This window comes from Aricia agestis, chromosome 18 (assembly GCF_905147365.1).
Source record: "Aricia agestis chromosome 18, ilAriAges1.1, whole genome shotgun sequence".
NCBI classification, from domain to species: domain Eukaryota; kingdom Metazoa; phylum Arthropoda; class Insecta; order Lepidoptera; family Lycaenidae; genus Aricia; species Aricia agestis.
This window is the reverse complement of record NC_056423.1, coordinates 12,305,610-12,329,319: the sequence shown is the minus strand read 5'-3', so window position 1 is coordinate 12,329,319 and position 23,710 is coordinate 12,305,610. Positions and strand designations below refer to the sequence as shown.

General features: G+C 35.4%; 1 protein-coding gene and 1 long non-coding RNA gene across 2 annotated transcripts in view; one reads left to right on the top strand and one right to left on the bottom strand.

Moving 5' to 3' along the window:
* LOC121736245 (dystrophin, isoforms A/C/F/G/H) overlaps positions 1 to 23,710 on the top strand; it is a 523,358-nt gene that overhangs the window by 443,497 nt on the left and 56,151 nt on the right. The window lies entirely within an intron of this gene.
* LOC121735874 lies at positions 13,169 to 14,652 on the bottom strand. Its single transcript, XR_006036933.1, has 3 exons — positions 14,583 to 14,652; positions 13,318 to 13,320; positions 13,169 to 13,179 (listed from the first exon to the last, which is right to left on the bottom strand). It is a non-coding gene; the product is annotated as an uncharacterized LOC121735874 (long non-coding RNA).

Sequence of the window (23,710 nt, the reverse complement as noted above, 5' to 3'; positions counted from 1 at the left end):
TGAATTTTTTTGCTTTACTTATATCACACAAATACAAATATATACAAAAATGGCTACACGTAGGCACTTGAAATATTCACAAAATACTTGAAAGTGTTATAACTTTAATAAAATATATTAATAAAATTAAAATAAAACCGGCATTATTAATAAAAAAAAACAGAAAACCGGCGTGAAACAGCGCTTGCGCTGTGTTTCGCCGAGTGAGTGAGTTTACCGGAGGCCCAATCCCCTACCCTACTCCCTTCCCTCCCTTATTCCGTTCCCTTTCCGTCCCTACCTTCCCCTATTACCCTGTTCCCTCTTAAAAGGCCGACAACGCACCTGCAGCTCTTCTGATGCTGCGAGTGTCCATGGGCGACGGAAGTTGCTTTCCATCAGGTGACCCGTTTGCTCGTTTGCCCCCTTATTTCATAAAAAAAAACTTTAAGGGTGGCTCCCACATAAAAATATTGTTTTTCCTATTTTTGCTCTTAAATGATATGGAACCCTTCGTGCGCGAGTCCGACTCGCACTTGGCCAATTTTTTCACATTTCCTACAGCAACCGTTTAGCTGGTAGAACTGGACTCTTACAATTTTTTCAACTTTTAAAACTTAATATTTCACAAACGGATCCCTAAATCGGAAAATGATCTATGAATAGTCATAATATTTTTTAAAAACCTACCAACGACACCCCGCATGGTGGGGTGGACGCGAAAAAAAATTATCCCCGCTTGAGGACGTGTGGGGGAGGTACTATAAAAAAAATATATTTTTTAAGATTTTATAAACCATTTTGTCGGCATCATTAATATGTGCATTCATACCGAATTACAGCTCTGTAGGTCTTATAGTCTCTGAGCAAAACCGCGGACAGACAAGACGGACTGACGGACTGACAGACCGTAACTATAAGGGAACCTTTTTGACTACGGAACCCTAAAAATAGCCCTTTTGAGACGCTATTAAATATCCGTATTGTATGTTCCCTCAGTGAATGCTAATACTGCCCTTCCTGCCTATCTTTAATGAAATGTAACAAAAGGACTTATGCCCCGTCACGCCTGCTCTTTTAATAAGAAGTGATATAATACGAGTAAGAAGTGATATTAATTTTACATAATACATAATATTTTATATAATCTGTATGGGTACATTTATGCCTGAAATAAAGACATTTTATTTATCTACAGTGTGTAACAAAAATAAGTGATAATACTTTAGGGTGTGTACGTGTTCCTTGTAGAGAGTTCACTGTGAAAGTAGCAGCGCTGAAAGACGAAAAAATTTTTTCACTTTTGTATGGGCAAGCGCCCGAGCGTCACGAGTTTCCCCATACAAAAGTGAAAAAAAAATAGTTTTTCAGCGCTGCTACTTTCACAGTGAACTCTCTACAAGGAACACGTACACACCCTAATGTATTATCACTTATTTTTGTTTGTATATACTTAAAATAAAATCGTAGAGGTAAAATTTTTGTACATTGAAAATAAACTTGAAAAAACGAGTCAGGGGCATGTAAGAAGAGTAGTAGAACACATTTTAACTGTTTTTGAAAATTTTGTTTCTCTGTCTGTTTGTCTGTTTGTCTGTTTGTATAGGCTAATCTCTGAATCCGCTGGACCGATTTCAATGAAATTTGGCATGATGATACCTTACATCCCTGGTCAACATCTTAGATACTTTTTTTAACCGACTTTCAAAAAAGGAGGAGTAAATGTTTACTTTGCTGTTTGTGGTCAGATTTTCAAAATTCTTTTTTTATTGTATAGATTGCCCTAATTTGATACCATTTTTACAATAAAATCGGCCAAGTGCGAGTCGGACTCGCGCACCAAGGGTTCCGTACCGTTATAGAGAAAAAATAGGCCAAAAGCTGTGTTTTTGTATGGGAGCCCCCCTTAAATTTTAATTATATTCTAATTGTATTATTAATTATTAAAGTACAGATATAATTAAGGATTCTGTAAAAATTTCAACTGCCTGCCTGTTGTCATTATTGATATCGAGCAAAAAAGGCCAAAAAATCATGTTTGTTGTATGGGAGCCCTCCTTAAATATTGATTTTGTTTTGTTTTCAGTATTTGTTGTTATAGCGGCAATAGATATACACAATCTGTAAAAAAATCAGAACTCTAGCTATAAAGGTTCTTGAGATACAGCCTGGAGAAGACAGACGGACAGACAACGCAGTCTTAGTAACAGGGTCCCGTTTTTCCCTTTGGGTACGGAACCCTAAAAACGGTGACTTGATAAGTAATGGAATTGAAAGAACTCCTCGAAATTTACAACGACAACCAAAGTGATTACTAATTCTAGCAAAGGTCGATCCTTAAATCTTTTCCTAATATTCGTAAACGATTATCCACACCCTGGATGGATATAATTGACCACTGTGTATCTCAATTCGTTACCGGCCATGGAAATTTTAAAGTCAAGCTTTACGGGTCTAAGTCGGTCGGTCATCGGTCGAGCACATAGGTAGAAATTGTATAATATGAACGACCGAAGGCAGTATGTTTGAATAAACCTCTCATCATGTTCTCTGGGAGCGCTTTTTCTGCCAAAACGAATGAACTACAATTATGCTAGACAACCTACAGTGTAAATCTGATGTCGCATACTACGGTGATATCGTGGACATCGCTAGAGGAACTTAATCCGTGCCTTCAAGCGTTTTTGTCACAATTATTATTGGCAACAGTCTAACACAACAAATTCCAATTTGTTTCCCTTCGAAGAAAGGATTTTTCAAAACGATAAGTATCTGAGGTTCAAGTTTTCTGGGTATTTTGATGTAAATTTAAAATTTCGTGTGTAACATATATCCAAATAAAATAGTCGTAGTCCGTAGATAGGTGTTTAATTTTCTAAATCTCGATTTTAATAACATACATTCACGCGGACGAAGTTGCGGGCAACAGCTAGTTTTATTAATAACTAGCTGTCCCGGTGAACTTCGTGTCACTTAAAAACCTTCCCTGGACTTCTACGAATATTTTAAGACTAAAATTAGCCCAATCCGTTCAGCCGTTCTCGAGTTTTGCGCTTAGCAACACATTCAGCGACTCATTTTTATATTATAGATTATGTTGCGAAGTTCGATTTATTTAGCTCTGTAAACACAAAAGAAGAAAATTGAGTTTTAGGGTAGTTGAGTAGATAATATTCCGCTTTATCGCTATAGTATCGCTCAGGGGGGTCGCGTCATAAATAAGTTTGAAAAACACTGATCTATATTACATCCGGCTACATACTCACAGTGCCGTAAACAGTATCTTTTGCGCCCTGTGCGAGCTTCTAGCCTTCTACAACTGCGCCCGTGCTTTTTTAGATTATTATATTACCAAAAGCAATGTATAGGTCTATTTTACTGTTGAAATCGTGCTCTAGGGGCGCAGCGGGAACTATTATCGGGAGCAAACCAAAAAAATAATACTCCTGACTAGTTTGGTCATTTTTGCGCCCCCCCAGAGTCTACGCCCTGTGCCTGGGCACCGGTGGCACCGCCCTATTTACGGCACTACATACTCAGTAAGTCAGTACTGTACACCGTGACCTGCATAGCTCGTGTGCGATGAGGGCTAAATTACGATGATCGTGGATGGACTGGATATGACCACATAGCTATAATATTATATTCCCCGCGTTCCACTTGACGTTAAAAACGATCAAAACGCTCAAAATAGGAGGCATTTTGAGCGTTTTCATCGTTTTTAACATCAAGTGGAAGGCGGGGGAGCTTTGCTCGGTATTCGATAAAAGACGAATAAAATTACATTTCTAAAAATGATTCCTAGCTAGATCGATTTATCGCCCCCGAAACCCCCTAGGGTTAGTCCCCGATTCCAATTTTATAATAAATAATTATAATATACAAGAATTGCTCGTTTAAAGATATAAGATTATATTAAAGTAGCTGTTGCCCGCGACTTCGTCCGCGTGGACTTTAGTTTATGGTTATTCCCGTACATCGATTGAATAGTTTACGTGCAAATCATGAAAGTGTATTGTGCAGTAACCGTACATTTTTCCGGGACAAAATGTATTCTATGTTCTTTCCCGAGACTCAAAGTATCTCCATACCAAATTTCATCAAAATAGATTGAATAGTTTAGGCGAAAATCATAAAAGTGTATTGTGCAGTAACCGTACATTTTTCCGGGACAAAGCGTATCCTATTAATGTTCACTGTAAAAGAAAAAAACCATATCGTTTTTTTCTTTTACAGTGAACTTTATATAAGGGACAATACACACTCTAAAGTCTAAAGTATTTATACGTGGGAGAGCCATGCTTCGGCACGAATGGGCCGGCTCGACCGGATAAATACCACGTTCTCACAAAAAAAGCGGCGTGAAACAGCGCTTGCGCTGTGTTTCGCCGAGTGAGTGAGTTTACCTGAGGACCAATCCCCTAACCCCTACCCTATTCCCTTCCCTACCCTCAACTATTCCCTTCCCTTCCCTTCCCTACCCTCCTCTATTACCCTATTCCCTCTTAAAAGGCCGGCAACGCACTTGCAGCTCTTCTGATGCTGCGAATGTCCATGGGCGACGGAAGTTGCTTTCCATCAGGTAACCCGTTTGCTCGTTTGCCCCCTTATTTCATAAAAAAAAAAAAAAACATTGCTTTATTAAACTGCATAATCTCTATTCCATACTCATATTATCAATAATGTGTAACAAAACTAAGTGATAATACTTTAGGATGTGTACGTGTTCCTTGTAGAGAGTTCACTGTGAAAGTAGCAGGGCTGAAAGATCAATTTTTTTTTTCACTTTTATATGGGCAAGGGCCCGAGCGTCACGAGTTTTCCCATACAAAAGTGAAAAAAAATTGATCTTTCAGCGCTGCTACTTTCACAGTGAACTCTCTACGAGGAACACGTACACACCCTAAAGTATTATCACGTCTCAGTTTTGTTACACCCTGTATAATGGAACCTTCTAGGTGACCTAATAATTGTATGTTGTCCCATCAATTGATCCAATATCTTCGGAATGTTCATTGTCTCAGATAATCTACGGTCAGATTAACAGGCGTACATGTATACTGAATACAGATACATACCTACATTGTATGCAACTATACAATACTACAAGAAGAAAGATCCAATCTGTGACCAGTGGCGTAACTGTAACATCCGGGGCCCGTGGCAAATTGATGGGGCCCTATCAGTAAAAATCACCACGTTAATAATAAAACAATTATAAAAAAATCTGATATCACGGCCTCTTGGGCCGGGGCCCTTTTGGTGGCCCGTGGCATTTTGCCAGCCCTGCCACCCTTTAGTTACGCCACTGTCTGTGACTGAAAGTGAGCAAGTTAAGACGTGATAATAATATTTTATCCCTACCTCCTTTATAATATTATAAATATAAAAGTATATGCGAAAGTGTGTCTGTCTGTCTTTTTTTTTTTTAAAGGACAATCTTATAAAGGACAATCGATATTTTTTCTTTACGTCTCTACCAAGAAAGTTCTCGTTATCATTCGCTTCAGTAGCTCTACCATGAGTTTAAAATTTACGTAGTCGGTATCGATTATCAAAAATTAAAATATTTCAAAAATCAAAATATTTATTTCTAAATAGGTTAAGAAAGTTAAAACTTTTAAAACGTCGTGTCTACATGAGGCCTACCACCGGTTCGGGAACTACCCCGCCGAGAAGAACCGGCGTAAGAAACTCGCACGGGGCCACCTTTTACCAAAAATAAGTATCGACAAAAACTATACTTAGCTTTTAAGTTTAAACTCATGGTAGAGCTACTGTTCTTTGCCCGCGGCTATTCGTTAGTCGTTACTCAGAACTACCCTTTAGTTCTTTAGTTTACCAATAGGGACTTGACCAGTCCAGTCGATTGACCGCCTCGCCTCGTGCGATTTAACGCCTCTAGATTTTTTCTTTGGGTCTGCGTCAAGTCGTCAGATAAGCCGACGCCATTGAAATAGCTCAGATTCAAAATTAAATTCGAAATAGCCGAAATGTGTGGCCGAGTCATAGAAAATTGGGTTCAAGTTTCAACGTATCGCCTCTGCAAACTTGCCTGCGGTGGAAGTCGAGTTCCATTCAAAAATGTTTTGTTACTTGTTCCATTCAAAATTGTACTTTGATTCGACATAATTTTTTTTAAAATATCCCAAAATATGGTTTTAATTTTATTTAAAAAACAAGTTGTCAAGTATGTACTTATTGGAAAACCCCTTACTTACAGCTGTATGAATGGCTAAGAGCTTGACTAAGTTAGCTATTGCAGAATGCGGTTATTTATTTAGGAGTACTAATCTATAAATATTATTAATATTATAAAACAAAGTCGATTTTTTCCCTCATGTCCTTTTGTTCCCCTTAATCTTTAAAACTACGCAACGGATTTTGATGATTCTTTCAGTGTTCCCATTTATCGAGGAAGGCTATAGGCTAAATTTCTTCACGCTAAGACTAATTATAGGAGAATGTGGAAAAAACGGAGGAAGTTATTTGAAAGGGCTTATCTCTCGAACTTCTGGAGCAATTTTTATGTTATTTGGCACAGTAAAGAAGTAGACCACGTGAAGGATCATATTATAGGCTATCGATTTTAATCATTTTTTCAGTGGCTATATATTTTATACCCGTGCGACGCCGGGGCGGGTCGCTAGTGAATTTATATAATAATAGACTAGATGACCCTTTGGACTTTCTAAGTATTTCCCCTCTAATATAAACCATCCCGGTCTTTCACGAATATTTCAAGAGAGAATAGGCAAAATTTACCCGTTCTCGACTCTTAGCAAGACTCACAAAATTTAATATTCATTTACTAAGTGATAAATCATAATACTCTAGCTGCTAAAACAACATTTTTTTTGTAATAAAAATAGGTAAAAGTGTTTTAAAAAGGTAACCACTTTCACAGTGAATTCTACTTAAGGGACACACGCACACCCCAAAGTATTATCGATCAGTTATCGTTTTGTTTTGTTACATCCTTATTTATAACATCACAATGTAATAAATAAGGATGTAGGACTTGCAAAAAGTCGGTCCTGCGCCTGATCTCTCGCCAGTCGTGTCGGTCGTCCGTCCCACTGGGTTATGAGAGTAAAGGAATAGAGAGTGCTCTTGTGTACTGCGCACACACTTGGACATTATAAATTACTCCTGCGTAGCTGGCCTGGTTTCAATGAAACCGGCCACCGTCACCGAAACCGGTGTGGGAGCTATTATTATTATTATTATTATTTATTACATCGAATACTGGTACAATTACTAGTATTTTCCTATGAAATTAAGTATATTTTGGCACAAAAAATGATACTTTTATCGAAACCGGACATTTTGTGTTATATTTTTCTTAATTCAAACTCCTAGTTGCTTTTAACTATATTTACGCTTATACAGAACTACATACATCATGTCAACATGTGACAGACAGACAGCTAGGCGTGCGCTCGCATATATTAACCCGGCAGACTAAGCCGGATGCAGGAATACCATGGGCTCTACAAAACCTGGCGATATAACCATACCGACTACCGTATACGTGACCATAAGGGTCAATTCGGACAGCAACGCGACGCGTAGATGCATTTCTGTATGGATTTGACAGATTTGCAAGACGTCTCCGGTCTCACGCGATTGAAATCTGTCAATTCAGTACAAATTTTAAATTAATGAATAATACGCGCGGTCTAAATGATTGACCCTTGAGCTACGCCCTTGAGTCTCTTTTTTGACGTGAATACATATACTTGACGTTGTGCACTTTTTTGGGATAGTTAAAAGTGAAACTCGTGTCAGAGCACGTGACCTAATCGAAAATTCGTAAGATGGAGGGAGTTTTAAGACCGCTGGCACGGCGTAGAGAAAACACTGGCCTCTATTTTAATTGTTTTTATAGAGTTCAAGTTTTAATGAAGACAGATGCTTAATGTTTACGGTTGTACTTTTTGATTTCTTCAAAGTTTAAACCAATTTTCCTGCAATTGTAAAAAATAGTAACAAAAGGTCCTGAAAGGTCGTTGACGTTTTCGGACTGAAAATTTTCAGAAACGTGAGAAAATGTTCATAAAAATAATGTGTGAAAAATCATTAAAATATTCTAATAAACATACTAAAGGTCAATGACTTTTGTACTCTAACTTTGTAGTTTAAGAGTGGGTTGCACCAACTTACTCTTTAACTTTAACCATAACAAAAAGTCAAATGATTTGTCAAATCCCTAGTAAAAGTCCAAGGACGCCATATTTGACGATAACCTTAACTTTGACTTTAACCCCTAGCCAGAGCTAGTTGCACCAGAGTGCAACCCACCCTTAAAGAAAAAATATTTTTTTCATAAAAATCTTTTTAACATTATAATATATTTTGTTTCAGGTAAGAATTATTTAAGAATCTAAATCGTCAACCATATTTCAGAATTTGTGGTGAGTATTTATAATTTAAACGTTTTTATTTTTAAAATGGACGGATTACATTATGAGCAGTGGCAGAAAATGTCTATAAAATAGTCATAATAAATTTAGTCGACGAACATTAAAACAACAAGTTCACAAGTTTGGCTACGCGAGAAGTACCTAATATGCAATTCTATGCTGGAATTGTGACATGTTAAGTTCATATTTATACTAAGAAAACTTCATAGAAGCATTATGTACACTTAGAATTTGCCCAACGTGTAAATAGCGTGGATACCGTACATTTTTCATAGTTTAACATCTATATAACATTCTATTCAACTGCAGATGAAAAAACGCTACGTAATTTTGTCATAGGTTTTTCAACTCCCAAGCCGTCGTATTCGACCGCGAAAATCCACGATCGAGGGATTCATTTACCATTTACCGATACCAAACTCAACCCACACGAGAATCTGCCTGGTGTACGTGTTTTTGAAATGTGTCCATGGATTAGTATTTTCCAACACTTTTATTTCCTAGCACCAACTAACAGGCGTAAGGCGCAGCTGTGTAGCCGTAAAGGTGCTTTCTGGATTTTATCGCGATCGCTTGCGGCTTGCGCAAGCTACCTTAAGGCCCGATTTCATCAACGTCTGTTACTGTTAACAGCTTGTTAAAATGTCATGTCTTCTCTTTCATTCATAAGAAAAACGAAAGAGGTAACATGATACTTATTCGAGCATTAACTTTAACAATCGTTGATGAAATTAGACCTCAGTCTTTCGTGTCAATTGTCGAATTGTCGAAGAAAAAACACGTGGCAAAATATGTCATTTAAAACCGTCAATCAAATAGTATTGCAGACGTCATTATCCTATACTATTGTTGTTATTATAAATATAATATTACTAGATGTCCCGCGCGGCTTCGCCCGCGTAAATTAGAAATTTTACAGAATCCGTAGGTACATTTTCCCATAAAAAATATTTCCCCCGTTTTTCCCACATTTTCCTGAGTTTCTTCTGTCGTATTAGTCTTAGAGTAATAATATAATATAACCTTCTCGATAAATGATGAGTCTTACTCGATAAATGATCTATCTAACACTGAGATAAGTTTTTAAATCGGACCTGTAGTTTCTGAGATTGACGCGTTCAAGCAAACATACTCTTCAGGTTTATAATATTAGGTAGATATAGATTTTTTTTAAGTATCGCTTGACAAACTCGAGTCTCGATCTAAAAGACTATGATATGGTAGTGATGATGATGATGATGATGATGAAGAATGTAATTTGCATAGTAGCATATGCTTTCTGTTCTTAAAACAACGCCGAAACTCCCAAACTTGTATCTATAAAGAATCAGGAATTCTCTCAGCACCTTCCGAACCACAGTATACCAGGTATATCTCGGTGCAAAATCTTACTTGTTGGTAGCATATGCTTAGAATACTTCTCACGAAACCGAAGTCACCATATGTTTCCCTATAAGTTTTGAGGAGTTCCCTCGATTACTTATGGATCCTTCATCAGATCATCACTTTTCTGAATATAATACCAAATTGGGATGATACCCTATATACCAAAAGAAAAATTTTGAAAATCGGTTAACCAACGGCGGAGTAATCGTTGAATATAAGAAAACGAACATAACACCTCCCCCATTTTGAAAGTCGGTTAAAATTGTAGCCTATGTGTTAAATTTATTTAATATTTTAATCAGCACATGAATTGAATAACAAAATTTTTTTCAAATTAATCGTAGCACCATCTGTCAGGACAAACTAAAATTGAAATAGAATAATATTGAATGCGATGATAACGCCGTCCTCCGGATCTAATGTAAAACATTCCAAAATCAACAACTCCTTATAAATAAGAAATTAATTGAAAAAACATTTTCCAGTAGACCAAACTGTAAATCTAAACCATTCTCGAATCTCCACGAACACACACAAAAAATTTCATCAAAATTGGCCAAGATAAGATAAATCCGTTCAGCCGTTCTCGAGTTTTAGCGAGACTAACGAACAGCAATTGATTTTTATATATATATAGATTTATCTTTCGATTTCTATATAGTCTTATTAAAAAAATAATCGGACAGAGTAACAACTTAAGTTAGCTAAAATAAAAAAATAATCGGACAGAGTAACAACTGAAGTTAGCTAAAATTGTGTTTATTTATGTACTATGTATTTTGAGACTATGCAATTTTGTCGCGTTCGCGATTCACTTTCACTTTTGTTGAGTTTCAGAACGCGATATTAGGTCCTCCAACGCGCACGCGAATTTGAACTTTATGCAGCGGTAATAAATTACAAATTGACTCTCCATTTTATTTAGAAAACGTTTGTATGGGAAATAGAAAAATGCTGTTTTGAGGATTTTCCCGGCAATTATTCGAATTTTTCTCACCTTTTAAACCTTCCCTAGACCTCCACGAATAATTCAAGACCAAGATAAGATAAATCCGTTCAGCCGTTCTCGAGTTTTAGCGAGACTAACGAACAGCAATTGATTTTTATATATATAATATTATAAAGCGGTTTGTTTGTTTGTTTGAACGCGCTAATCTCAGGAACTACTGGTCCGATTTGAAATATTCTTTCAGTGTTAGATAGCCCATTTATCAAGGTAGGTTATAGGCTATATTTTATCACGCTAAGACTAATAGGAGCAAAGAAATAGAGGAGAATGTGGAAAAAACGGGGGAAATTATTTGAAAGGGCTTATCTCACGAACTACTGGAGCAATTTTTCTGTTATTTGGCACAGATAAAAAGTAGACCACGTGAAGGATGGAGGTGAGGAAGGGCGAAGCTGCGCGGAACGTCTAGTATATTAAAGTACTAAAATTCGAAACTATAAAGACGAGATTTCGTAACAGACAGACAAAAACATTACAAAGCGAAAGCTAATGTATCAAATATTCAGAATTTCTCCCGAACTTCAACCACGTGCGAAGTTATTTTAACTATTCACCGGGAATCGAACCCGCGACCCTAATTAATGTGGACAGTGATTGACAGACCAACTTCCACATTCACCGAACTTGTGGAGTTAGGTGGTACGTCATTATAGAGACACATAGACAGCAACAATTATAATATGCTTACAAGTATTAATACATAATATAATCTATACTAATATTATAAAGGGTTTAGGTATTACGTTGGGTATTTCTCAGAAAATTCACTATTAAGTCTTTCGCTGCCCCTACTTTCACAGTGAACTCGAACGAAGGGACACATACGTACACCATAATGTACTCAATCACAATTTAACTAACTTATACGTGGGAGAGCCATGCTTCGGCACGAATGGGCCGGCTCGACCGGAGAAATACCACGTTCTCACAGAAAACCGGCGTGAAACAGCACTTGCGCTGTGTTTCTCGAGTGAGTGAGTTTACCGGAGGCCCAATCCCCTACCCTATTCCCCTCTCTACCCTCCCCTATTCCCTTCCCTTCCTTAGTATATTAACCTATTCCCTCTTAAAAGGCCGGCAACGCACTTGCAGCTCTTCTGATGCTGCGAGTGTCCATGGGCGATGGAAGTTGCTTTCCATCAGGTGACCCGTTTGCTCGTTTGCCCCCTTATTTCATAAAAAAAAAAAAAAATAACCCAAATATTATGACAATGCATGTGAAAAAGCCAATTCAAATTATATAGAAATTTTATGACCTACTCCTTTTTGGAAGTCAGTTCAAAATCTGCGCTGCACTGGCAAAATTAATTTCATGAAATGTTTAATTTTATAACCGATAACTAAGCGCTTCCGGGTTTGTGTTTGGTCCCACTGATAGCGGGGACATGGGCGGAGCGGGTAGCGTCAAAGTATACCATAAATACTAGTTTTATAAACTTTATTCGTTCAAATATTACAAGCACTGTATTTTTAAGAAATTACAAAGCATTACTTTATGTAGTAGAAAACATTATACAAATACAATTTTAGATTTCCTTCAAAGAAGCAAAGCGATTACAAAATAACTTTGTCCTTTACTACCTAATTTTGTAATGAACACTTAAGTCTTTTATACTTATAACCACTGTGAAGTTTTATTTCTTTTTACTTTATTGTTAAAAATAGTTTGAATTTAAAAGTAAAAAGCCATGATCTTAGCAATTTTACGTTTTAACCTCACCCGCTGTCACTGGCACCGCGCCTTTACCCCATTTGTTTGTCCAAACAATTTAATACATTCTGTGTCCAAAGGGAGATATGATTTGATTTGTTTGGGCGAATTAATCGCGTTAATATTATTGAGCGTAGTTTCTAGCTGTGAGCTTTTGAATATTAATTTTAGTTTGTTAATTTGTTTGAATTTACAGTTTGTGTAAGTTAAACATCCGCACCTCTGTTTGACTTTTATTTTGTGGTAACTGGTATGTGAACAATGAACATACAGGATGGGTGGAGGGTGTAGAATTTATTGGAACATTTTCATTGGAGTTTGGAGTTCGAGCAAACGACCTTGACCATACTTACATTTGACGCGTTGCCGAGATCGCAGAAAAATCCTATTTTTTTACCTTAGTACAGAATTGATCTAAAAAACATTTAAAACGTTCCCCGTTTTAGTTAGTAAGTAGTGTAGTTAATGAAATTGTCTATCTATTGTCGTGTGTTTCAAATAAACGTAATTTGTAAATACTAGGGAGATGCTGAAGCATGCTTCAATTTTAAAAAATTGGTATTACTTTGGAAGCTAATATCATAATTAAAATAAAACAAATATAGAAAATTTAAACCAGGGAAAGGAATGTTGATACACTGAAGATTATTGCTATATTTTTGTTAGAACTTTGCAGCTTTTAAATTATGAGTTTATAAGGCTGAAGGCTCTAAATAGGGTAAATTACGGAATCTCCATAGGGGAAGGGCCTTAATGCCTCTATTTTATAGTGTCACCTGAGAGGCAGTTTGACGTCCTCCCGTTACTGTCTTTAGCAATAGCGAAGTTTTTTGTAATGCGTCAATACTTTACACGCCAATTCTAGTATTCTAGTTTAATACCTTTTGTAGGTTTAGATTAGCTAAGCCTAAAAGTTACGTAGTAACTAATTAGTAATTTGTGCTCAAACTTTACAGATTTTTAGACTAACTTTAAAATACCTATTTCAATTATTGATTAGAATTTGTTTATTGCAAGATTAATACTTAACATACCTACCTGTATTATTGCCATCCATCCGATCCAGCCGATATATTTAGATCAAAATGAAATATAATTCTATAATGAATATAAATAAAATTATACCTATCGTATAAAATTAGTCTAAAATATTCAACATCAAGTCCTCGGTAGCCATAATTGAAGTATATTGGCTTCCATTATCATCGTACAATGTAGATAATTATATTTGTTCCCCGTCCACAGTCGCAAGGGGCGATGAGGAGACCAAGGGGACGTAGGGGGCGTAGAGGGGGCGTAGGAAAAAATTAATGAAGCTCTCATAAAGCCGTAGTTTGTTATTTAATTATGAATTTACGAGCAGCGAGCGAAATTCTGTAGGGCGGTGACATGGATCGCGCGATTTCATAAGCGTTGCGGTATGCGGGTGCGTTTTAGTAAAGATGGCCGGTTGTAATATAATTTTTGTTCAAGGCCAATTGTTACACAACGTAGACCTATGATGTACAAAAACGAATACGAACGTTCGCCTTTGTCTGTAATTGCTTATAATGGACGTCGATTATGTACCGGCAGCTTCGCAAGCATAGTGGTGAACGTGCCTTTTTATGGGCTAACGTTGAAGTCTTATTGGGTTTTGTATTCGATTTTTTGTTAAAATTAAACAATTTGGCCAATTTATTTCAAGAATAATAATGAATTGGATTGAAATTAATATAAAAGTTTTCATGATTGTCTTTTTTGTCATTATTATTGGAAGTATTTTTTCGCTGTACTAATATTTACCATTTAACCTTCTGTTCAATCCTCTAAGCGTCACTTATTAAATTTTATGGAAATCGCTTCAGCTTGTGAGTTGTTGTGACCATATCCCATGACTTAGTCCAGTTCAGCAGCGTTTCTGGTTGATTAAGGCGGTCGGACGTGGTCCTGACAGTGAATTTATAGTGGTACTACTATGCAGTAGTGTACCCTGGGGGCTGGGACTGAATTTATACTGTATAGTGGACATTGGGATGGTACTCACTATAGCCACTGTGAATTGTGATGGGGTACTTAGATGAATCCATACTTTAGCCCAGTGGTCCCCAACCTTTTTTTCAATCGGGCCACAAACATGTTTTGGTCTTGGTGTCGCGGGCCGCAACAAAAATTTTAGGGTTAAAAAATAACGTTCTTCAAAATTAATTATTTAAAAGTGGAACCACGACTTTCACGACGACTTTACATTATTTTATCCGGTGGGCTTGAATTTTAAAATGCTTTAACATAACGCGGGCCACAGATAAAGTCCCGGCGCGGGTGCGGCGGCCCGAATGCGGCCCGCGGGCCGCGGGTTGGGGATAGCTGCAGTTTAACCTATATAAAATATATGTAGTAAAGTACATAATATAAATAAATAAACACATACACATATACATAAGTAATAAATATTGATCTAAAATACATACATACGAACATAAATAATTTATACGTGGGAGAGCCATGCTTCGGCACGAATGGGCCGGCTCGACCGGATAAATACCACGTTCTCACAGAAAACCGGCGTGAAACAGCGCTTTCGCTGTGTTTCGCCGAGTGAGTTTACCGGAGGCCCAATCCCCTAACCCCTACCTTATTTCTTTCCCTACCCTCAACTATTCCCTTCCCTTCCCTACCCTCCCCTATTACCCTATTCCCTCTTAAAAGGCCGGCAACGCACTTGCAGCTCTTCTGATGCTGCGAGTGTCCATGGGCAACGGAAGTTGCTTTCCATCAGGTGACCCGTTTGCTCGTTAGCCCCCTTATTTCATAAAAAAAAATACACATATACTTACATAATAAATATTAATCTAAAATACATACATACGAACATAAATAATTTATAACAAAGTACATTTACATTTTTATGTAATTGTGATATTTTATCAATAGATAAATAATAATTATAAATAATTGTATCGATAGCCAGGAAATTTAAGTGGAGCAATTAGCATTATTAGCAATAGTAAGAAAGTGGTGCTTGACCAAGGTCTTAAACCGACTTAAAGTTTTAGTCATTTTTATATCTCTAGGTAAGGCATTCCAAAGTTATATTCCAGTAATAGTGAAGGGGGAACCATAGAATTAGGTGTTATGTACAGGCATTTCTAAGAGCAAATTAGACACCGATCTTAAATCCTTAAGATCCGCCCGTCGAAATAAGATTTTTTTTTTTATGAAATAAGGGGGCAAACGAACAAACGGGTCACCTGATGGAAAGCAACGTCCGTCGCCCATGGACACTCACAGCATCAGAAGAGCTGCATGTGCGTTGCCGGCCTTTTAAGAGGGAATAGGGTAATAAGGGAGGGTAGGGAAGGGAAGGGAATAGGGGAGGGTAGGAAAGGGAATAGGGTAGGGGATTGGGCCTCCGGTTAACTCACTCACTCGGCGATTTAAATATGAAGGTAAATACGGGTCGTGTATAATGGAAAATAGAAGAGATAGTACGCGTGCATCCCGTCGAAGACGAATAGGCAACCACCTAAGCTGGGCGCGGTATTCAGAGATGTGGTCGAAATTGCGAAGGCCGAATATGAACCTCATAGCAAGATTCTGCAAACGCTCGAGCTCTGTTAGATTCACAAAACAAGCGTCTGCATAATCAAGCGTAGGCAGAAACAGCGATTCAGCAATCTTAATTTTTGTGGAAATGGGAAGTAGGTAACCTAGGCGAGATAGAGAGTGCCAGGTTGCGTATATTTTCCTACTGCCCCTCTATCATGAGCTCTTAAAGCCAGCCAGAATACTGACTGGCTCGCATTTTGGTACCATGACCTCTATTTTCCAGCCAGTCAGTGGTCACGTGACACAAAACTCACTTCTCCATTGTTAACTGAGTAATAATTTCGAATCATGACAACACTTCTGACATAAGCTCGCTTGCTTTTACGTCAAATACAGCAATTCAATAAACACCAACCAACGAGTAGCTTTTACTGAATAGTTTACATTTTAGTAATTTTATTTATTAATATTACATACTTTTTAGTCTTAAATTATATTGCTATTTAGTTGGTTAGTTACTTAATAAGTTATATTTTAGTCTATAGCATATATTTTAGTGAAAATAATTCGTTATTAAAACCAAAAAACTAAACATTCGAAGTGTCCAAATTTTTGGAAAACGATTAAGTAGGTATTCTCAAGTTAATCACGAAGTGATACATAAGAAACGTAGAGACCTTAGTAATCCATTTAGTGTTAGTGAGGTTTCAGAATAATAACATAAGTGAGGTGTAGTATACCTATATGTCTAGTCAACAATAAGGTTTGCATTTGTGCGATGAGCTAAGACTACATTGATTTAGTACACAAGAAACACATACAAGGTATAAGGAACACAAGTGTTGTGTATAATTACTTACTGTAAAACAAGTATGAATTTTCACCAAAAACCTACAGGTACAATCTTATAGTTGCATTGTAGGTTTTTGTGTTATTTCACAAACTATTTCCTTGTAAATCTGAAGTATTATTGGTATATGCATGATAAACACTGCACCAAAGAGGTAAATTCAATATTACTTACTTTTAACAAGAATTTTCAGAACACAACCTTTTAAACTTTAGATGTATGTATAACATGCTCCGGATAAACATTGACACACCTAAACTTCTAGAAAAGTTAAATAATTGATAATATCATAGAATCCCAATTAGCTAAATTCTCATATGAGCACTTTTTCATTTAAGTATAACTTCTTCTCTTGACTACAATATGGTATTATATGATGGGAATAGTGTAAATCACTAAATTTTACTCAAAAACAAAAACCTACATTATAGTACTTTTCCAAAAAAGACTTACTTAATAAGAATTGCATAACAAACATATGGAACTTATTGTTCATAAAACATAATATTATCATAGGAACATATATTATTATGTATTACCAAAAATACTTTTGTACTTACCTCAATAATAATAATAAGTATTAGTTTTATATTAAATTAAAACTTAAAATACATGAGGACTTACTATGTACTTCTTAGGAACCTATCTTAGGAGCATTTCGTACAATCTTTTGATTGCAGTAGGTCTTTGTGTTATTTCACAAACTATTTCCTTGTAAACCATGCATGATAAACACTGCACGAAAGAGGTAAATTCAAAGGTATTACTTTCTCAATAACAAGAATTTTGAGAACACAACCTTTGAAACTTTAGATTCATGTATATTCACGAATAAATATTGACACACACACATACACCTAAACTACTAGAAAAGTTAAATCATTGATAATATAAAATCCAAATTAGCTAAATTCTCATATGCACTTTTTCATTTATAACTTCTCTTGACTACAATATGATATAATATATAATGGGAATAGTCACTAAAACTCAAAAATATAATCCTACATTACTTATAGTACTTTTTCCAAAAAGACATAACAAAAATTGCAAAACAAACATACTTATTGTTCATAAAACATAATATTTTCATTGGAACTTATATTATTATTACCAAAAATTCTTTTGTACCTCAATAATAATAATATTAGTTTTATATTATTACATTAAAATTTAAAATACATTTTAAATTTTAATGTAATAAGGACCTTAGTAAGTCCTCATGTATTATACATTTTAAAAAGATGTGGTCGTTTTAGGGACCTATCAGACAGAGTGGTCACGCATTGAAGCATTTGCGTTGGAGCAGTCAGTGTGTGACTGAGGAGCAATTCTGACACATTCAGAACTCCTCCTGTGTGAGTATATAGAGATACTCACACGGGAGGCATTCTACAACATAATACAACACAAAGAACACAAAACCCTTGACCGCTCTCTGTCTGAGATATCCCAGGCAATTTCCCATAGTTGCAACTTGCAATGCAGTTTCTAATTGTTATTGGTTTGCCAAATAAAAGTCTGAAATTATAATATTGTTTTTATCTTTCATCAAAAGTTGGTATTTGAACTCCTTTAATAATAATAAATTAATATTTACACAAGGGATATTTGATTCATCTTCTTTGATTTTAAGTGACAAGACCTTGTTTAAGATTTCCGCTGTATAAATATTTTTATAAGTATAATATAAAAGAGATTTAACACTTGCCTATCTGATACTAGGTTGTTAATAAGGTTTAAGACAAATGTAGTACCTATTGATGAAAGCTGTGTATGAATATGTATCTAAGGTATATTTAAGTGAGAAAATAAATGAAAAAACATTTAAAAACGAGTATTTATTAAATTTCTTTTAATTAAAGCTTTTGAGTGAATATATATTATCTTCCTAGGACTTCGTCATCATTACACTTGCAATTCTTTATTATAAAATGTAGTACTTATAGTATCTCAGTGTTAGCAATCATCCTTTATCCTGAAAAATATTTGGTTCAGCGTACACAGTACTAATAATGTAAAATGCCTTACAAGGCACGAAAAGGGGATTATTAAACTTATAAATTGCCTGTTTATGTTACAATAATAACTATTTGAAAGCTCAAAAAAACGTAGGTGTTCAAGAATGAGTTCAAGTTCAACAAACTATGTTCAACTCATGACATCAACTCTGTTGTAATGCATGTAATTGTAATCCACAAGTTTGATGCATTTCTAAGACTTTTTCATGGTAGATTATTTAGCGTAGGTATCAAATAGGTATAGGATATAATAAACTTATCAATTTCTTGCTTAAAACATAATCTCTATAAACTTAATAACAATATCTAATTATCTTTTTTTTTTGTCTCCTTCTTCTTCTCTTTTTTAATTGCCGACTCAGTTAGTTGCCAATGTCAGAGAATTCTTTCTCCTCTAGATCGCCATGCTTGTGATAATATAAACATGAAGGAGTGTTATTTTCTCAGTGTTTTCATAAAGGGCTTATAAAATACCAAAAAATATAAATAAAACCATTTACACATTTATAATAATTACCTTTAAATACAATAAATCGGTGCAAAAGTAACTATTCCTACATTGACCACGTTATATATTAGAAAATAGTATATTTTATAATAAAAAATATCAATCTTTTTTTAAACTATATTTTCATCTTGATTTACAATTTTTCCGTTAGTCGTTATGGCTAAGCCATTTCAATTCCTAAAAAAAAAACAATTCCGTTAGTCAAATTTGACGTTCGTGTTTGACATTTCTTAATCCAGTTCAGAGACAAATATTACAGGTTAAAACCATTAAGAAGTAAAAGTGCAAATGATACCGAAACAGAACCACTCACTTTACAACTGTTTACATACCTGCACGGATTAGCTCAGGTTTTGACAAAGTTAATGATAGGGGTCCTGATCTCTTTAATGTGTTGTGTCCATATATTAAGTATATAATATACGAAAATATGTAAAATGACAAACGAGTTAAGATTTAAAATTTATTACACTGTGGATTGTGGAACTTATTTACAAAAAGCTCTACCATACAATTATTTTTACGTAATTCTCAAATTTAAGATCATGTGTGGAGATAGGCTACTTTTGAGGTCATACATTGCGTAAATGACCTAAAAGTACGGATTTATAAATATTGGTTTTAAAGGTTCCTTACCCAAAAGTGTCTTCTTAATAACTTAACCCTATTGCAAAAAATTAAGGCCTACTTTTATAAGTCCATATTGGGAATTGGGATTATTACTTGCGGAGAAAACGAAGGGAACAAAAGAAACAGGTGGACCGATTTTGATTTAGTTAATTTGGTTAAGAGGATACTCCAAGGGCGAGAGAAATTGAAAATAGGTATTTGAAAATGTATTGCTGTCTCACCAATCTCAAGTCTCCCACCGCAGAGCGCGATAGAGACAACACGACAAAAGTTCTAATAAAAGAACAGAAAATCTTCGATTCGTTGTCCGCAGATTCCTTCTCCAAAACTTAACCGATTTAAGTACTTTTTTCATTAAGAATTAAAGCAAGGCTTGAGCTGTGTTCCTATGTTTTTTTTTTGTATATTCTAGCCAGTATTGTCGGGTGTGTTTTTTTGGATGTACTTATTTTTTTAATAATAAAAATATGAAAAAAAGAAGATATAGGGACATGCTAATAGTGGCCATAGATATTCAGGAAAAAAATCATAACTCTACCGGCATTATCCAGGGAGGAAGGAAGGAAGGGAGGAAACACAACGTTTGTATAGAAAAACGGCGGTGTGGACTCCTCTTTAAAGCTGATATGATCTATAGTGTTCTTAACCATAATTCATCAGTGCGTGATCAGTGTTAGAAAATTTTGTGTTTATCTAGTTCATTAAAGCTGTACGCAAAAGTTTAATAGTATTCGTTCTGATTCCTAACATTTATTAGAAAGTATATGGGTTTAAATTTTTTTATTTTCATTAAGTATAATATCATTGCCAATTCTGTGTGTCATTAAGGCGACATTAACGCCTTGATAATTTGGCTGTAGCGATGTCGATTATTCTCAGCAATGACTAAAGCTAAGAAATTACGGTTCATTGTCAGTATTCATCATGTCTTTGTCTTTGAATTACCCATAGCATAACACGATTGGTCAACTTTTTTATAACACAGAATAATCAATTAAAGAGACCTCTGTAAAAAAAGGGATTCGTATTTTGCCAACAGAGGAGAGTGATTTAAGCTTCCAAAATTTGTACATAAATTGGTTCAAGCATACACTTGAATTTGCCCATAGCTTATATGAAATATATTTATGGTTTTTAAATTACGCGACAAAAACAAGCAATCTAAAACATATCCAACACGGTTTTTTTTACTTAAACTCGGCGTCACCTTAATCATTATGAAGTTGCAGGCAACATCAAGTAACAAACTGTGAAATAGAATGACTCCGTAAAGTCTGGACCGATTTTGATGATGCACAGTTATAGTAGAACACAGGAAAGATGCTATATGGCAGAAAAATGTATGGTTTCCGCGCTAAACGTAAGCTTTACGAAGTCCACAACATCATGAGCCATAATAGATGCCATTCGTGTGCTTTGTTGTCGTGTGTTTGGAATAATGATGTGCCGTATGGGAATAAAGTTTGCTAATGGTGTATAACAAAGGTTCTGAGAACGATTTAGTGCAAATTTTATCCAACTAAGTCAAAATTAGGGTTACGTTTTTCAAGCGAATGTAAAAAAAATACGATCATTTCTGTGGACTAAAAATACCATTAAATTCAGTGTGCGTAGAATGAAGAATCCTTCGGCGAAAAGTAGGTATTGTAGTCGCGAAAAAATAAAAATTACTTTTTTTGTTAGTCTCACTACTCGAGAACGGCTGAACCGATTTGGCTAATTTTAACCTTGAAATATTCGTGGAAGTCCATTAAGGTTTATATTAGGACGAAGTGATACGAAGTTCACCGCGTCATCTAGATTCTAGAGGTAGTATTATTCACGAAAAAAAATCCATGAACTTTGTTGGTCTTCCATCCATCCATCAATCATCCATCAACTTTTTTACTATGGTCTATACTCTATGGAAAGGAAAAATTTTTTCGCGAATTTCCAAAAGTCGTAGAGCAAAAGTTGTTCAGAATGGCTCCTTTAGTCACCCCCTTTAGGCTTAGTATACCTTACTTGAAACAGCCTGTATATTTTCATAGTTTTTGCGCAATAATTTTGATGATGATGACGTGTTAAAGCTTTTAGTGTCAGTATTTTTTTACATTGGAAAGCTCCTCCAAGGATAACAGGTTGACTTGACCGGTTTTGAATAAACTCAGGTGTAAAAATAATCTTAATTAAAACATTATATCTTGTTTTATAACGGCTTTATTCTGTATTTTATTTGCTGTAGCTTAATTTCGTTTAAATTGGAATCTTTTAAGTTTTTTTTAACTTTCTTAACTCATTGTAAAATTTGTGTCCGATGTCTGCCATTTTTATTGGGATTAATTTTTTCGCTGGCGTATTTATTTGGCTAAATGAAAATTTTGCCAATGAAAAGCGCTAGAAAATCGACAATCCTGTCACCATAGATATGCCGATTGCTTACTAACATTAAAAGAAGAACTATCCTTAGAAATCAGGCATAAGAGACATAATATCCCAAAATTCCTTCTGACAATTAACAACGAAAACAAAAGTTTAGTTTATTTGTGTCGCCGACTGCGAAGTGCGAGTCACTGCTTCTGTCTTTAGCACGTCCTAAAATAGGGATGGGACATCGGGATAGTATCGATAAAGCGTTCGATAAAAAATAGACCTCACATTCGATGATACTATAAACCTGACAGAGACTAATTATGTGATACGGATACACCGGTAAAAAGCACTGTAACTATTTAATTTTACTATTAATACCTATATTAGGTAATAATAATATGTGCCATAACAAAAATAAGTAATAATATTTTAGGGTGTCCCTTATGATGAGCTTACTGTGACAGTGGCAGCGCTGAAAAAGGTAATTTTTAGCGTTAGAAGGCAAAATTACAATAACTCTTTCAGCGATGCTATTTTCACTGTGACATTGTACGAGGGACACATACTCACCCTAAAGTATTAGCATCTTGTTATACCCTGTTTAATATTAAACCTACTTTCATTGCTCTATATTTTGCTGCACATTTCGGATTCTTGAATTTATAGTCCAGAGCCGAAGTCCGAACCTAATATCTACTCTAATAAAGGTATACACTATACGCTCACTAACAAGTATATTATGATGTGATAAAGCGACAATAGACCATTGCCCAATATCCCACTTATAACTTCGATAAGGTAACAAAGACGATTTTTATAATGCGGACGTAAATTTGATTCAGTAGTTTAAAATGCTTAAATTATAGGTTTAGATGTTTCTACTATTCGTTTACAATTATGTTTTAGTAATATATTTTCGTATAAATGTTGAGTTGAGTTTTCAACGTGAGGAGACGATGCGATGTATTTTTAAATGAGCCATTCAAAATTGGCTATGACCAACACCAAGGAAAGTTTGTCAATTCAATGTGTGTCTTCTTGGGTAATAACTTAAGTTCAGTTTTGAATGACAAATTTAAAAATGCATCGCATCGCCTAGTCACGTTGCAAAGATGCTCGTAAGTCGTAGTTTATTGTAAAATGGAATTATTAGTTGGTTAATATTAAACTTAGAGACATTTGCAATTTAAACGTGAGTAATGACTATAAATATATTTCAATATTATAATTTAGATCAACTTCCTATGTTTCGCTTATCGTAATTTATAAACCCCAACGTCACAGTTCAATGAACTTTATAAACAAAAGCG